The sequence below is a fragment of the Maylandia zebra genome, linkage group LG7, assembly GCF_041146795.1.
Source record: "Maylandia zebra isolate NMK-2024a linkage group LG7, Mzebra_GT3a, whole genome shotgun sequence".
Classification (NCBI taxonomy): Eukaryota; Metazoa; Chordata; class Actinopteri; order Cichliformes; family Cichlidae; genus Maylandia; species Maylandia zebra.
Genome location: NC_135173.1, coordinates 58,133,142 through 58,150,888, shown reverse-complemented (window position 1 = coordinate 58,150,888; position 17,747 = coordinate 58,133,142).

Below are 17,747 nucleotides of genomic sequence, written 5' to 3'. Positions count from 1 at the left end.
AACCTATACTTTGTTTCAGGCGAGTTTCCCATTCAAATGCATGTAACAGTGAGAAACGCATTGTCTTGGCGAAATAAAGCGTTTTTGAACAACTTCATATAAATCGCTGTAACTTTTGATAGAAGACTCAGACAAACATGTTTATGGCTTTATCTTATAGAACTCAATATCCCCGTGCTGGGCAAACAGGTTTTGCAGCTGTTTGAGCTAAGATTTCCAAGTTATACACATAATGAAAACCTATACTTTGTTTCGGTCGAGTTCCCCATTCAAATGCATGTAACAGTGAGAAACGCACTGTCTTGGCGAAAGAAAGCGTTTTTGTACAACTTCATATAAATAGCTGTAACTTTTGATAGAAGACTCAGACAAACATGTTTATGGCTTTATCTTATAGAACTCAAGGTCCCCGTGCTGGGAAAACAGGTTTTGCAGCTGTTTGCGCTAAGATTTCCAAGTTATTCACATAATGAAAACCTATACTTTGTTTCAGGCGAGTTTCCCATTCAAATGCATGTAACAGTGAGAAACGCATTGTCTTGGTGAAATAAAGCGTTTTTGAACAACTTCATATAAATCGCTGTAACTTTTGATAGAAGACTCAGACAAACATGTTTATGGCTTTATCTTATAGAACTCAATATCCCCGTGCTGGGCAAACAGAACAGGTTTTGCAGCCGTTTGAGCTAAGATTTTAAAATTATTCACATAATGAAAACCTATACTTTGTTTCAGGCGAGTTTCCCATTCAAATGCATGTAACATTGAGAAACGCATTGTCTTGGCGAAATAAAGCGTTTTTGAACAACTTCATATAAATCGCTGTAACTTTTGATAGAAGACTCAGACAAACATGTTTATGGCTTTATCTTATAGAACTCAATATCCCCGTGCTGGGCAAACAGGTTTTGCAGCCGTTTGAGCTAAGATTTTAAAATTATTCACATAATGAAAACCTATACTTTGTTTCAGGCGAGTTTCCCATTCAAATGCATGTAACAGTGAGAAACACACTGTCTTGTCGAAATAAAGCGTTTTTGAACAACTTCATATAAATCGCTGTAACTTTTGATAGAAGACTCAGACAAACATGTTTATGGCTTTATCTTATAGAACTCAATATCCCCGTGCTGGGCAAACAGGTTTTGCAGCCGTTTGAGCTAAGATTTTAAAATTATTCACATAATGAAAACCTATACTTTGTCTCAGGCGAGTTTCCCATTCAAATGCATGTAACAGTGAGAAACGCATTGTCTTGGCGAAATAAAGCGTTTTTGAACAACTTCATATAAATAGCTGTAACTTTTGATAGAAGACTCAGACAAACATGTTTATGGCTTTATCTTATAGAACTCAATATCCCCGTGCTGGGCAAACAGGTTTTGCAGCCGTTTGAGCTAAGATTTTAAAATTATTCACATAATGAAAACCTATACTTTGTCTCAGGCGAGTTTCCCATTCAAATGCATGTAACAGTGAGAAACGCATTGTCTTGGCGAAATAAAGCGTTTTTGAACAACTTCATATAAATCGCTGTAACTTTTGATAGAAGACTCAGACACACATGTTTATGGCTTTATCTTATAGAACTCAATGTCCCCGTGCTTGGCAAACAGGTTTTGCAGCCGTTTGAGCTAAGATTTTAAAATTATTCACATAATGAAAACCTATACTTTGTTTCAGGCGAGTTTCCCATTCAAATGCATGTAACAGTGAGAAACGCATTGTCTTGGTGAAATAAAGCGTTTTTGAACAACTTCATATAAATCGCTGTAACTTTTGATAGAAGACTCAGACAAACATGTTTATGGCTTTATCTTATAGAACTCAATATCCCCGTGCTGGGCAAACAGAACAGGTTTTGCAGCCGTTTGAGCTAAGATTTTAAAATTATTCACATAATGAAAACCTATACTTTGTTTCAGGCGAGTTTCCCATTCAAATGCATGTAACAGTGAGAAACGCATTGTCTTGGCGAAATAAAGCGTTTTTGAACAACTTCATATAAATCGCTGTAACTTTTGATAGAAGACTCAGACAAACATGTTTATGGCTTTATCTTATAGAACTCAATATCCCCGTGCTGGGCAAACAGGTTTTGCAGCCGTTTGAGCTAAGATTTTAAAATTATTCACATAATGAAAACCTATACTTTGTCTCAGGCGAGTTTCCCATTCAAATGCATGTAACAGTGAGAAACGCATTGTCTTGGCGAAATAAAGCGTTTTTGAACAACTTCATATAAATCGCTGTAACTTTTGATAGAAGACTCAGACAAACATGTTTATGGCTTTATCTTATAGAACTCAATATCCCCGTGCTGGGCAAACAGAACAGGTTTTGCAGCCGTTTGAGCTAAGATTTTAAAATTATTCACATAATGAAAACCTATACTTTGTTTCAGGCGAGTTTCCCATTCAAATGCATGTAACAGTGAGAAACGCATTGTCTTGGCGAAATAAAGCGTTTTTGAACAACTTCATATAAATCGCTGTAACTTTTGATAGAAGACTCAGACAAACATGTTTATGGCTTTATCTTATAGAACTCAATATCCCCGTGCTGGGCAAACAGGTTTTGCAGCCGTTTGAGCTAAGATTTTAAAATTATTCACATAATGAAAACCTATACGTTGTTTCAGGCGAGTTTCCCATTCAAATGCATGTAACAGTGAGAAACGCATTGTCTTGGTGAAATAAAGCGTTTTTGAACAACTTCATATAAATCGCTGTAACTTTTGATGGAAGACTCAGACACACATGTTTATGGCTTTATCTTATAGAACTCAATATCCCCGTGCTGGGCAAACAGGTTTTGCAGCCGTTTGAGCTAAGATTTTAAAATTATTCACATAATGAAAACCTATACTTTGTTTCAGGCGAGTTTCCCATTCAAATGCATGTAACAGTGAGAAACGCACTGTCTTGGCGAAATAAAGCGTTTTTGAACAACTTCATATAAATCGCTGTAACTTTTGATAGAAGACTCAGACAAACATGTTTATGGCTTTATCTTATAGAACTCAATATCCCCGTGCTGGGCAAACAGGTTTTGCAGCCGTTTGAGCTAAGATTTTAAAATTATTCACATAATGAAAACCTATACTTTGTCTCAGGCGAGTTTCCCATTCAAATGCATGTAACAGTGAGAAACGCATTGTCTTGGCGAAATAAAGCGTTTTTGAACAACTTCATATAAATCGCTGTAACTTTTGATAGAAGACTCAGACACACATGTTTATGGCTTTATCTTATAGAACTCAATGTCCCCGTGCTTGGCAAACAGGTTTTGCAGCCGTTTGAGCTAAGATTTTAAAATTATTCACATAATGAAAACCTATACTTTGTTTCAGGCGAGTTTCCCATTCAAATGCATGTAACAGTGAGAAACGCATTGTCTTGGTGAAATAAAGCGTTTTTGAACAACTTCATATAAATCGCTGTAACTTTTGATAGAAGACTCAGACAAACATGTTTATGGCTTTATCTTATAGAACTCAATATCCCCGTGCTGGGCAAACAGGTTTTGCAGCTGTTTGAGCTAAGATTTCCAAGTTATACACATAATGAAAACCTATACTTTGTTTCGGTCGAGTTCCCCATTCAAATGCATGTAACAGTGAGAAACGCACTGTCTTGGCGAAAGAAAGCGTTTTTGTACAACTTCATATAAATAGCTGTAACTTTTGATAGAAGACTCAGACAAACATGTTTATGGCTTTATCTTATAGAACTCAAGGTCCCCGTGCTGGGAAAACAGGTTTTGCAGCTGTTTGCGCTAAGATTTCCAAGTTATTCACATAATGAAAACCTATACTTTGTTTCAGGCGAGTTTCCCATTCAAATGCATGTAACAGTGAGAAACGCATTGTCTTGGTGAAATAAAGCGTTTTTGAACAACTTCATATAAATCGCTGTAACTTTTGATAGAAGACTCAGACAAACATGTTTATGGCTTTATCTTATAGAACTCAATATCCCCGTGCTGGGCAAACAGAACAGGTTTTGCAGCCGTTTGAGCTAAGATTTTAAAATTATTCACATAATGAAAACCTATACTTTGTTTCAGGCGAGTTTCCCATTCAAATGCATGTAACAGTGAGAAACGCATTGTCTTGGCGAAATAAAGCGTTTTTGAACAACTTCATATAAATCGCTGTAACTTTTGATAGAAGACTCAGACAAACATGTTTATGGCTTTATCTTATAGAACTCAATATCCCCGTGCTGGGCAAACAGGTTTTGCAGCCGTTTGAGCTAAGATTTTAAAATTATTCACATAATGAAAACCTATACGTTGTTTCAGGCGAGTTTCCCATTCAAATGCATGTAACAGTGAGAAACGCATTGTCTTGGTGAAATAAAGCGTTTTTGAACAACTTCATATAAATCGCTGTAACTTTTGATGGAAGACTCAGACACACATGTTTATGGCTTTATCTTATAGAACTCAATATCCCCGTGCTGGGCAAACAGGTTTTGCAGCCGTTTGAGCTAAGATTTTAAAATTATTCACATAATGAAAACCTATACTTTGTTTCAGGCGAGTTTCCCATTCAAATGCATGTAACAGTGAGAAACGCACTGTCTTGGCGAAATAAAGCGTTTTTGAACAACTTCATATAAATCGCTGTAACTTTTGATAGAAGACTCAGACAAACATGTTTATGGCTTTATCTTATAGAACTCAATATCCCCGTGCTGGGCAAACAGGTTTTGCAGCCGTTTGAGCTAAGATTTTAAAATTATTCACATAATGAAAACCTATACTTTGTCTCAGGCGAGTTTCCCATTCAAATGCATGTAACAGTGAGAAACGCATTGTCTTGGCGAAATAAAGCGTTTTTGAACAACTTCATATAAATCGCTGTAACTTTTGATAGAAGACTCAGACACACATGTTTATGGCTTTATCTTATAGAACTCAATGTCCCCGTGCTTGGCAAACAGAACAGGTTTTGCAGCCGTTTGAGCTAAGATTTTAAAATTATTCACATAATGAAAACCTATACTTTGTTTCAGGCGAGTTTCCCATTCAAATGCATGTAACAGTGAGAAACGCATTGTCTTGGCGAAATAAAGCGTTTTTGAACAACTTCATATAAATCGCTGTAACTTTTGATAGAAGACTCAGACAAACATGTTTATGGCTTTATCTTATAGAACTCAAGGTCCCCGTGCTGGGAAAACAGGTTTTGCAGCTGTTTGAGCTAAGATTTCCAAGTTATTCACATAATGAAAACCTATACTTTGTTTCAGGCGAGTTTCCCATTCAAATGCATGTAACAGTGAGAAACGCATTGTCTTGGCGAAATAAAGCGTTTTTGAACAACTTCATATAAATCGCTGTAACTTTTGATAGAAGACTCAGACAAACATGTTTATGGCTTTATCTTATAGAACTCAATATCCCCGTGCTGGGCAAACAGGTTTTGCAGCCGTTTGAGCTAAGATTTTAAAATTATTCACATAATGAAAACCTATACTTTGTTTCAGGCGAGTTTCCCATTCAAATGCATGTAACAGTGAGAAACACACTGTCTTGGCGAAATAAAGCGTTTTTCAACCACTTCATATAAATCGCTGTAACTTTTGATAGAAGACTCAGACAAACATGTTTATGGCTTTATCTTATAGAACTCAATATCCCCGTGCTGGGCAAACAGGTTTTGCAGCCGTTTGAGCTAAGATTTTAAAATTATTCACATAATGAAAACCTATACTTTGTTTCAGGCGAGTTTCCCATTCAAATGCATGTAACAGTGAGAAACGCACTGTCTTGGCGAAATAAAGCGTTTTTGAACAACTTCATATAAATCGCTGTAACTTTTGATAGAAGACTCAGACAAACATGTTTATGGCTTTATCTTATAGAACTCAATATCCCCGTGCTGGGCAAACAGGTTTTGCAGCCGTTTGAGCTAAGATTTTAAAATTATTCACATAATGAAAACCTATACTTTGTCTCAGGCGAGTTTCCCATTCAAATGCATGTAACAGTGAGAAACGCATTGTCTTGGCGAAATAAAGCGTTTTTGAACAACTTCATATAAATCGCTGTAACTTTTGATAGAAGACTCAGACACACATGTTTATGGCTTTATCTTATAGAACTCAATGTCCCCGTGCTTGGCAAACAGAACAGGTTTTGCAGCCGTTTGAGCTAAGATTTTAAAATTATTCACATAATGAAAACCTATACTTTGTTTCAGGCGAGTTTCCCATTCAAATGCATGTAACAGTGAGAAACGCATTGTCTTGGCGAAATAAAGCGTTTTTGAACAACTTCATATAAATCGCTGTAACTTTTGATAGAAGACTCAGACAAACATGTTTATGGCTTTATCTTATAGAACTCAAGGTCCCCGTGCTGGGAAAACAGGTTTTGCAGCTGTTTGAGCTAAGATTTCCAAGTTATTCACATAATGAAAACCTATACTTTGTTTCAGGCGAGTTTCCCATTCAAATGCATGTAACAGTGAGAAACGCATTGTCTTGGCGAAATAAAGCGTTTTTGAACAACTTCATATAAATCGCTGTAACTTTTGATAGAAGACTCAGACAAACATGTTTATGGCTTTATCTTATAGAACTCAATATCCCCGTGCTGGGCAAACAGGTTTTGCAGCCGTTTGAGCTAAGATTTTAAAATTATTCACATAATGAAAACCTATACTTTGTTTCAGGCGAGTTTCCCATTCAAATGCATGTAACAGTGAGAAACACACTGTCTTGGCGAAATAAAGCGTTTTTCAACCACTTCATATAAATCGCTGTAACTTTTGATAGAAGACTCAGACAAACATGTTTATGGCTTTATCTTATAGAACTCAATATCCCCGTGCTGGGCAAACAGGTTTTGCAGCCGTTTGAGCTAAGATTTTAAAATTATTCACATAATGAAAACCTATACTTTGTTTCAGGCGAGTTTCCCATTCAAATGCATGTAACAGTGAGAAACGCATTGTCTTGGCGAAATAAAGCGTTTTTGAACAACTTCATATAAATCGCTGTAACTTTTGATAGAAGACTCAGACAAACATGTTTATGGCTTTATCTTATAGAACTCAATATCCCCGTGCTGGGTAAACAGGTTTTGCAGCCGTTTGAGCTAAGATTTTAAAATTATTCACATAATGAAAACCTATACTTTGTCTCAGGCGAGTTTCCCATTCAAATGCATGTAACAGTGAGAAACGCATTGTCTTGGCGAAATAAAGCGTTTTTGAACAACTTCATATAAATCGCTGTAACTTTTGATAGAAGACTCAGACACACATGTTTATGGCTTTATCTTATAGAACTCAATGTCCCCGTGCTTGGCAAACAGGTTTTGCAGCCGTTTGAGCTAAGATTTTAAAATTATTCACATAATGAAAACCTATACTTTGTTTCAGGCGAGTTTCCCATTCAAATGCATGTAACAGTGAGAAACGCATTGTCTTGGTGAAATAAAGCGTTTTTGAACAACTTCATATAAATCGCTGTAACTTTTGATAGAAGACTCAGACAAACATGTTTATGGCTTTATCTTATAGAACTCAATATCCCCGTGCTGGGCAAACAGAACAGGTTTTGCAGCCGTTTGAGCTAAGATTTTAAAATTATTCACATAATGAAAACCTATACTTTGTTTCAGGCGAGTTTCCCATTCAAATGCATGTAACAGTGAGAAACGCATTGTCTTGGCGAAATAAAGCGTTTTTGAACAACTTCATATAAATCGCTGTAACTTTTGATAGAAGACTCAGACAAACATGTTTATGGCTTTATCTTATAGAACTCAATATCCCCGTGCTGGGCAAACAGGTTTTGCAGCTGTTTGAGCTAAGATTTCCAAGTTATACACATAATGAAAACCTATACTTTGTTTCGGTCGAGTTCCCCATTCAAATGCATGTAACAGTGAGAAACGCACTGTCTTGGCGAAATAAAGCGTTTTTGAACAACTTCATATAAATCGCTGTAACTTTTGATAGAAGACTCAGACACACATGTTTATGGCTTTATCTTATAGAACTCAATGTCCCCGTGCTTGGCAAACAGGTTTTGCAGCCGTTTGAGCTAAGATTTTAAAATTATTCACATAATGAAAACCTATACTTTGTTTCAGGCGAGTTTCCCATTCAAATGCATGTAACAGTGAGAAACGCATTGTCTTGGTGAAATAAAGCGTTTTTGAACAACTTCATATAAATCGCTGTAACTTTTGATAGAAGACTCAGACAAACATGTTTATGGCTTTATCTTATAGAACTCAATATCCCCGTGCTGGGCAAACAGGTTTTGCAGCTGTTTGAGCTAAGATTTCCAAGTTATACACATAATGAAAACCTATACTTTGTTTCGGTCGAGTTCCCCATTCAAATGCATGTAACAGTGAGAAACGCACTGTCTTGGCGAAAGAAAGCGTTTTTGTACAACTTCATATAAATAGCTGTAACTTTTGATAGAAGACTCAGACAAACATGTTTATGGCTTTATCTTATAGAACTCAAGGTCCCCGTGCTGGGAAAACAGGTTTTGCAGCTGTTTGCGCTAAGATTTCCAAGTTATTCACATAATGAAAACCTATACTTTGTTTCAGGCGAGTTTCCCATTCAAATGCATGTAACAGTGAGAAACGCATTGTCTTGGTGAAATAAAGCGTTTTTGAACAACTTCATATAAATCGCTGTAACTTTTGATAGAAGACTCAGACAAACATGTTTATGGCTTTATCTTATAGAACTCAATATCCCCGTGCTGGGCAAACAGAACAGGTTTTGCAGCCGTTTGAGCTAAGATTTTAAAATTATTCACATAATGAAAACCTATACTTTGTTTCAGGCGAGTTTCCCATTCAAATGCATGTAACAGTGAGAAACGCATTGTCTTGGCGAAATAAAGCGTTTTTGAACAACTTCATATAAATCGCTGTAACTTTTGATAGAAGACTCAGACAAACATGTTTATGGCTTTATCTTATAGAACTCAATATCCCCGTGCTGGGCAAACAGGTTTTGCAGCCGTTTGAGCTAAGATTTTAAAATTATTCACATAATGAAAACCTATACGTTGTTTCAGGCGAGTTTCCCATTCAAATGCATGTAACAGTGAGAAACGCATTGTCTTGGTGAAATAAAGCGTTTTTGAACAACTTCATATAAATCGCTGTAACTTTTGATGGAAGACTCAGACACACATGTTTATGGCTTTATCTTATAGAACTCAATATCCCCGTGCTGGGCAAACAGGTTTTGCAGCCGTTTGAGCTAAGATTTTAAAATTATTCACATAATGAAAACCTATACTTTGTCTCAGGCGAGTTTCCCATTCAAATGCATGTAACAGTGAGAAACGCATTGTCTTGGCGAAATAAAGCGTTTTTGAACAACTTCATATAAATCGCTGTAACTTTTGATAGAAGACTCAGACACACATGTTTATGGCTTTATCTTATAGAACTCAATGTCCCCGTGCTTGGCAAACAGAACAGGTTTTGCAGCCGTTTGAGCTAAGATTTTAAAATTATTCACATAATGAAAACCTATACTTTGTTTCAGGCGAGTTTCCCATTCAAATGCATGTAACAGTGAGAAACGCATTGTCTTGGCGAAATAAAGCGTTTTTGAACAACTTCATATAAATCGCTGTAACTTTTGATAGAAGACTCAGACAAACATGTTTATGGCTTTATCTTATAGAACTCAATATCCCCGTGCTGGGTAAACAGGTTTTGCAGCCGTTTGAGCTAAGATTTTAAAATTATTCACATAATGAAAACCTATACTTTGTCTCAGGCGAGTTTCCCATTCAAATGCATGTAACAGTGAGAAACGCATTGTCTTGGCGAAATAAAGCGTTTTTGAACAACTTCATATAAATCGCTGTAACTTTTGATAGAAGACTCAGACACACATGTTTATGGCTTTATCTTATAGAACTCAATGTCCCCGTGCTTGGCAAACAGGTTTTGCAGCCGTTTGAGCTAAGATTTTAAAATTATTCACATAATGAAAACCTATACTTTGTTTCAGGCGAGTTTCCCATTCAAATGCATGTAACAGTGAGAAACGCATTGTCTTGGTGAAATAAAGCGTTTTTGAACAACTTCATATAAATCGCTGTAACTTTTGATAGAAGACTCAGACAAACATGTTTATGGCTTTATCTTATAGAACTCAATATCCCCGTGCTGGGCAAACAGAACAGGTTTTGCAGCCGTTTGAGCTAAGATTTTAAAATTATTCACATAATGAAAACCTATACTTTGTTTCAGGCGAGTTTCCCATTCAAATGCATGTAACAGTGAGAAACGCATTGTCTTGGCGAAATAAAGCGTTTTTGAACAACTTCATATAAATCGCTGTAACTTTTGATAGAAGACTCAGACAAACATGTTTATGGCTTTATCTTATAGAACTCAATATCCCCGTGCTGGGCAAACAGGTTTTGCAGCTGTTTGAGCTAAGATTTCCAAGTTATACACATAATGAAAACCTATACTTTGTTTCGGTCGAGTTCCCCATTCAAATGCATGTAACAGTGAGAAACGCACTGTCTTGGCGAAAGAAAGCGTTTTTGTACAACTTCATATAAATAGCTGTAACTTTTGATAGAAGACTCAGACAAACATGTTTATGGCTTTATCTTATAGAACTCAAGGTCCCCGTGCTGGGAAAACAGGTTTTGCAGCTGTTTGCGCTAAGATTTCCAAGTTATTCACATAATGAAAACCTATACTTTGTTTCAGGCGAGTTTCCCATTCAAATGCATGTAACAGTGAGAAACGCATTGTCTTGGTGAAATAAAGCGTTTTTGAACAACTTCATATAAATCGCTGTAACTTTTGATAGAAGACTCAGACAAACATGTTTATGGCTTTATCTTATAGAACTCAATGTCCCCGTGCTTGGCAAACAGAACAGGTTTTGCAGCCGTTTGAGCTAAGATTTTAAAATTATTCACATAATGAAAACCTATACTTTGTTTCAGGCGAGTTTCCCATTCAAATGCATGTAACAGTGAGAAACGCATTGTCTTGGCGAAATAAAGCGTTTTTGAACAACTTCATATAAATCGCTGTAACTTTTGATAGAAGACTCAGACAAACATGTTTATGGCTTTATCTTATAGAACTCAATATCCCCGTGCTGGGTAAACAGGTTTTGCAGCCGTTTGAGCTAAGATTTTAAAATTATTCACATAATGAAAACCTATACTTTGTCTCAGGCGAGTTTCCCATTCAAATGCATGTAACAGTGAGAAACGCATTGTCTTGGCGAAATAAAGCGTTTTTGAACAACTTCATATAAATCGCTGTAACTTTTGATAGAAGACTCAGACACACATGTTTATGGCTTTATCTTATAGAACTCAATGTCCCCGTGCTTGGCAAACAGGTTTTGCAGCCGTTTGAGCTAAGATTTTAAAATTATTCACATAATGAAAACCTATACTTTGTTTCAGGCGAGTTTCCCATTCAAATGCATGTAACAGTGAGAAACGCATTGTCTTGGTGAAATAAAGCGTTTTTGAACAACTTCATATAAATCGCTGTAACTTTTGATAGAAGACTCAGACAAACATGTTTATGGCTTTATCTTATAGAACTCAATATCCCCGTGCTGGGCAAACAGAACAGGTTTTGCAGCCGTTTGAGCTAAGATTTTAAAATTATTCACATAATGAAAACCTATACTTTGTTTCAGGCGAGTTTCCCATTCAAATGCATGTAACAGTGAGAAACGCATTGTCTTGGCGAAATAAAGCGTTTTTGAACAACTTCATATAAATCGCTGTAACTTTTGATAGAAGACTCAGACAAACATGTTTATGGCTTTATCTTATAGAACTCAATATCCCCGTGCTGGGCAAACAGGTTTTGCAGCTGTTTGAGCTAAGATTTCCAAGTTATACACATAATGAAAACCTATACTTTGTTTCGGTCGAGTTCCCCATTCAAATGCATGTAACAGTGAGAAACGCACTGTCTTGGCGAAATAAAGCGTTTTTGAACAACTTCATATAAATCGCTGTAACTTTTGATAGAAGACTCAGACAAACATGTTTATGGCTTTATCTTATAGAACTCAATATCCCCGTGCTGGGTAAACAGGTTTTGCAGCCGTTTGAGCTAAGATTTTAAAATTATTCACATAATGAAAACCTATACTTTGTCTCAGGCGAGTTTCCCATTCAAATGCATGTAACAGTGAGAAACGCATTGTCTTGGCGAAATAAAGCGTTTTTGAACAACTTCATATAAATCGCTGTAACTTTTGATAGAAGACTCAGACACACATGTTTATGGCTTTATCTTATAGAACTCAATGTCCCCGTGCTTGGCAAACAGGTTTTGCAGCCGTTTGAGCTAAGATTTTAAAATTATTCACATAATGAAAACCTATACTTTGTTTCAGGCGAGTTTCCCATTCAAATGCATGTAACAGTGAGAAACGCATTGTCTTGGTGAAATAAAGCGTTTTTGAACAACTTCATATAAATCGCTGTAACTTTTGATAGAAGACTCAGACAAACATGTTTATGGCTTTATCTTATAGAACTCAATATCCCCGTGCTGGGCAAACAGAACAGGTTTTGCAGCCGTTTGAGCTAAGATTTTAAAATTATTCACATAATGAAAACCTATACTTTGTTTCAGGCGAGTTTCCCATTCAAATGCATGTAACAGTGAGAAACGCATTGTCTTGGCGAAATAAAGCGTTTTTGAACAACTTCATATAAATCGCTGTAACTTTTGATAGAAGACTCAGACAAACATGTTTATGGCTTTATCTTATAGAACTCAATATCCCCGTGCTGGGCAAACAGGTTTTGCAGCTGTTTGAGCTAAGATTTCCAAGTTATACACATAATGAAAACCTATACTTTGTTTCGGTCGAGTTCCCCATTCAAATGCATGTAACAGTGAGAAACGCACTGTCTTGGCGAAAGAAAGCGTTTTTGTACAACTTCATATAAATAGCTGTAACTTTTGATAGAAGACTCAGACAAACATGTTTATGGCTTTATCTTATAGAACTCAAGGTCCCCGTGCTGGGAAAACAGGTTTTGCAGCTGTTTGCGCTAAGATTTCCAAGTTATTCACATAATGAAAACCTATACTTTGTTTCAGGCGAGTTTCCCATTCAAATGCATGTAACAGTGAGAAACGCATTGTCTTGGTGAAATAAAGCGTTTTTGAACAACTTCATATAAATCGCTGTAACTTTTGATAGAAGACTCAGACAAACATGTTTATGGCTTTATCTTATAGAACTCAATATCCCCGTGCTGGGCAAACAGAACAGGTTTTGCAGCCGTTTGAGCTAAGATTTTAAAATTATTCACATAATGAAAACCTATACTTTGTTTCAGGCGAGTTTCCCATTCAAATGCATGTAACAGTGAGAAACGCATTGTCTTGGCGAAATAAAGCGTTTTTGAACAACTTCATATAAATCGCTGTAACTTTTGATAGAAGACTCAGACAAACATGTTTATGGCTTTATCTTATAGAACTCAATATCCCCGTGCTGGGCAAACAGGTTTTGCAGCCGTTTGAGCTAAGATTTTAAAATTATTCACATAATGAAAACCTATACTTTGTTTCAGGCGAGTTTCCCATTCAAATGCATGTAACAGTGAGAAACGCATTGTCTTGGTGAAATAAAGCGTTTTTGAACAACTTCATATAAATCGCTGTAACTTTTGATGGAAGACTCAGACACACATGTTTATGGCTTTATCTTATAGAACTCAATATCCCCGTGCTGGGCAAACAGGTTTTGCAGCCGTTTGAGCTAAGATTTTAAAATTATTCACATAATGAAAACCTATACTTTGTTTCAGGCGAGTTTCCCATTCAAATGCATGTAACAGTGAGAAACGCACTGTCTTGGCGAAAGAAAGCGTTTTTGTACAACTTCATATAAATAGCTGTAACTTTTGATAGAAGACTCAGACAAACATGTTTATGGCTTTATCTTATAGAAGTCAAGGTCCCCGTGCTGGGCAAACAGGTTTTGCAGCTGTTTGAGCTAAGATTTCCAAGTTATTCACATAATGAAAACCTATACTTTGTTTCAGGCGAGTTTCCCATTCAAATGCATGTAACAGTGAGAAACGCATTGTCTTGGTGAAATAAAGCGTTTTTGAACAACTTCATATAAATCGCTGTAACTTTTGATGGAAGACTCAGACACACATGTTTATGGCTTTATCTTATAGAACTCAATATCCCCGTGCTGGGCAAACAGGTTTTGCAGCCGTTTGAGCTAAGATTTTAAAATTATTCACATAATGAAAACCTATACTTTGTTTCAGGCGAGTTTCCCATTCAAATGCATGTAACAGTGAGAAACACATTGTCTTGGCGAAATAAAGCGTTTTTGAACAACTTCATATAAATCGCTGTAACTTTTGATAGAAGACTCAGACACGCATGTTTATGGCTTTATCTTATAGAACTCAATATCCCCGTGCTGGGCAAACAGGTTTTGCAGCCGTTTGAGCTAAGATTTTAAAATTATTCACATAATGAAAACCTATACTTTGTTTCAGGCGAGTTTCCCATTCAAATGCATGTAACAGTGAGAAACGCACTGTCTTGGCGAAAGAAAGCGTTTTTGTACAACTTCATATAAATAGCTGTAACTTTTGATAGAAGACTCAGACAAACATGTTTATGGCTTTATCTTATAGAACTCAAGGTCCCCGTGCTGGGCAAACAGGTTTTGCAGCTGTTTGAGCTAAGATTTCCAAGTTATTCACATAATGAAAACCTATACTTTGTTTCAGGCGAGTTTCCCATTCAAATGCATGTAACAGTGAGAAACGCATTGTCTTGGTGAAATAAAGCGTTTTTGAACAACTTCATATAAATCGCTGTAACTTTTGATGGAAGACTCAGACACACATGTTTATGGCTTTATCTTATAGAACTCAATATCCCCGTGCTGGGCAAACAGGTTTTGCAGCCGTTTGAGCTAAGATTTTAAAATTATTCACATAATGAAAACCTATACTTTGTTTCAGGCGAGTTTCCCATTCAAATGCATGTAACAGTGAGAAACACATTGTCTTGGCGAAATAAAGCGTTTTTGAACAACTTCATATAAATCGCTGTAACTTTTGATAGAAGACTCAGACACGCATGTTTATGGCTTTATCTTATAGAACTCAATATCCCCGTGCTGGGCAAACAGGTTTTGCAGCCGTTTGAGCTAAGATTTTAAAATTATTCACATAATGAAAACCTATACTTTGTCTCGGGTGAGTTTCCCATTCAAATGCATGTAACAGTGAGAAACACACTGTCTTGGCGAAAGAAAGCGTTTTTGTACAACTTCATATAAATCGCTGTAACTTTTGATAGAAGACTCAGACAAACATGTTTATGGCTTTATCTTATAGAACTCAATATCCCCGTGCTGGGCAAACAGAACAGGTTTTGCAGCCGTTTGAGCTAAGATTTTAAAATTATTCACATAATGAAAACCTATACTTTGTTTCAGGCGAGTTTCCCATTCAAATGCATGTAACAGTGAGAAACGCATTGTCTTGGTGAAATAAAGCGTTTTTGAACAACTTCATATAAATCGCTGTAACTTTTGATGGAAGACTCAGACACACATGTTTATGGCTTTATCTTATAGAACTCAATATCCCTGTGCTGGGCAAACAGGTTTTGCAGCCGTTTGAGCTAAGATTTTAAAATTATTCACATAATGAAAACCTATACTTTGTTTCAGGCGAGTTTCCCATTCAAATGCATGTAACAGTGAGAAACGCATTGTCTTGGCGAAATAAAGTTTTTTTTGAACAACTTCATATAAATAGCTGTAACTTTTGATAGAAGACTCAGACAAACATGTTTATGGCTTTATCTTATAGAACTCAAGGTCCCCGTGCTGGGCAAACAGGTTTTGCAGCTGTTTGAGCTAAGATTTCCAAGTTATACACATAATGAAAACCTATACTTTGTTTCGGTCGAGTTCCCCATTCAAATGCATGTAACAGTGAGAAACGCACTGTCTTGGCGAAAGAAAGCGTTTTTGTACAACTTCATATAAATAGCTGTAACTTTTGATAGAAGACTCAGACAAACATGTTTATGGCTTTATCTTATAGAACTCAAGGTCCCCGTGCTGGGCAAACAGGTTTTGCAGCTGTTTGAGCTAAGATTTCCAAGTTATTCACATAATGAAAACCTATACTTTGTTTCAGGCGAGTTTCCCATTCAAATGCATGTAACAGTGAGAAACGCATTGTCTTGGTGAAATAAAGCGTTTTTGAACAACTTCATATAAATCGCTGTAACTTTTGATGGAAGACTCAGACACACATGTTTATGGCTTTATCTTATAGAACTCAATATCCCCGTGCTGGGAAAACAGGTTTTGCAGCCGTTTGAGCTAAGATTTTAAAATTATTCACATAATGAAAACCTATACTTTGTCTCAGGCGAGTTTCCCATTCAAATGCATGTAACAGTGAGAAACGCATTGTCTTGGCGAAATAAAGCGTTTTTGAACAACTTCATATAAATCGCTGTAACTTTTGATAGAAGACTCAGACAAACATGTTTATGGCTTTATCTTATAGAACTCAAGGTCCCCGTGCTGGGAAAACAGGATTTGCAGCTGTTGGAGCTAAGATTTTCAAATTATACACATAATGAAAACCTATACTTTGTTTCGGTCGAGTTCCCCATTCAAATGCATGTAACAGTGAGAAACGCACTGTCTTGGCGAAAGAAAGCGTTTTTGTACAACTTCATATAAATAGCTGTAACTTTTGATAGAAGACTCAGACAAACATGTTTATGGCTTTATCTTATAGAACTCAAGGTCCCCGTGCTGGGCAAACAGAACAGGTTTTGCAGCCGTTTGAGCTAAGATTTTAAAATTATTCACATAATGAAAACCTATACTTTGTTTCAGGCGAGTTTCCCATTCAAATGCATGTAACATTGAGAAACGCATTGTCTTGGCGAAATAAAGCGTTTTTGAACAACTTCATATAAATCGCTGTAACTTTTGATAGAAGACTCAGACAAACATGTTTATGGCTTTATCTTATAGAACTCAATATCCCCGTGCTGGGCAAACAGGTTTTGCAGCCGTTTGAGCTAAGATTTTAAAATTATTCACATAATGAAAACCTATACGTTGTTTCAGGCGAGTTTCCCATTCAAATGCATGTAACAGTGAGAAACGCATTGTCTTGGTGAAATAAAGCGTTTTTGAACAACTTCATATAAATCGCTGTAACTTTTGATAGAAGACTCAGACAAACATGTTTATGGCTTTATCTTATAGAACTCAATATCCCCGTGCTGGGCAAACAGAACAGGTTTTGCAGCCGTTTGAGCTAAGATTTTAAAATTATTCACATAATGAAAACCTATACTTTGTTTCAGGCGAGTTTCCCATTCAAATGCATGTAACATTGAGAAACGCATTGTCTTGGCGAAATAAAGCGTTTTTGAACAACTTCATATAAATCGCTGTAACTTTTGATAGAAGACTCAGACAAACATGTTTATGGCTTTATCTTATAGAACTCAATATCCCCGTGCTGGGCAAACAGGTTTTGCAGCCGTTTGAGCTAAGATTTTAAAATTATTCACATAATGAAAACCTATACTTTGTCTCAGGCGAGTTTCCCATTCAAATGCATGTAACAGTGAGAAACGCATTGTCTTGGCGAAATAAAGCGTTTTTGAACAACTTCATATAAATCGCTGTAACTTTTGATAGA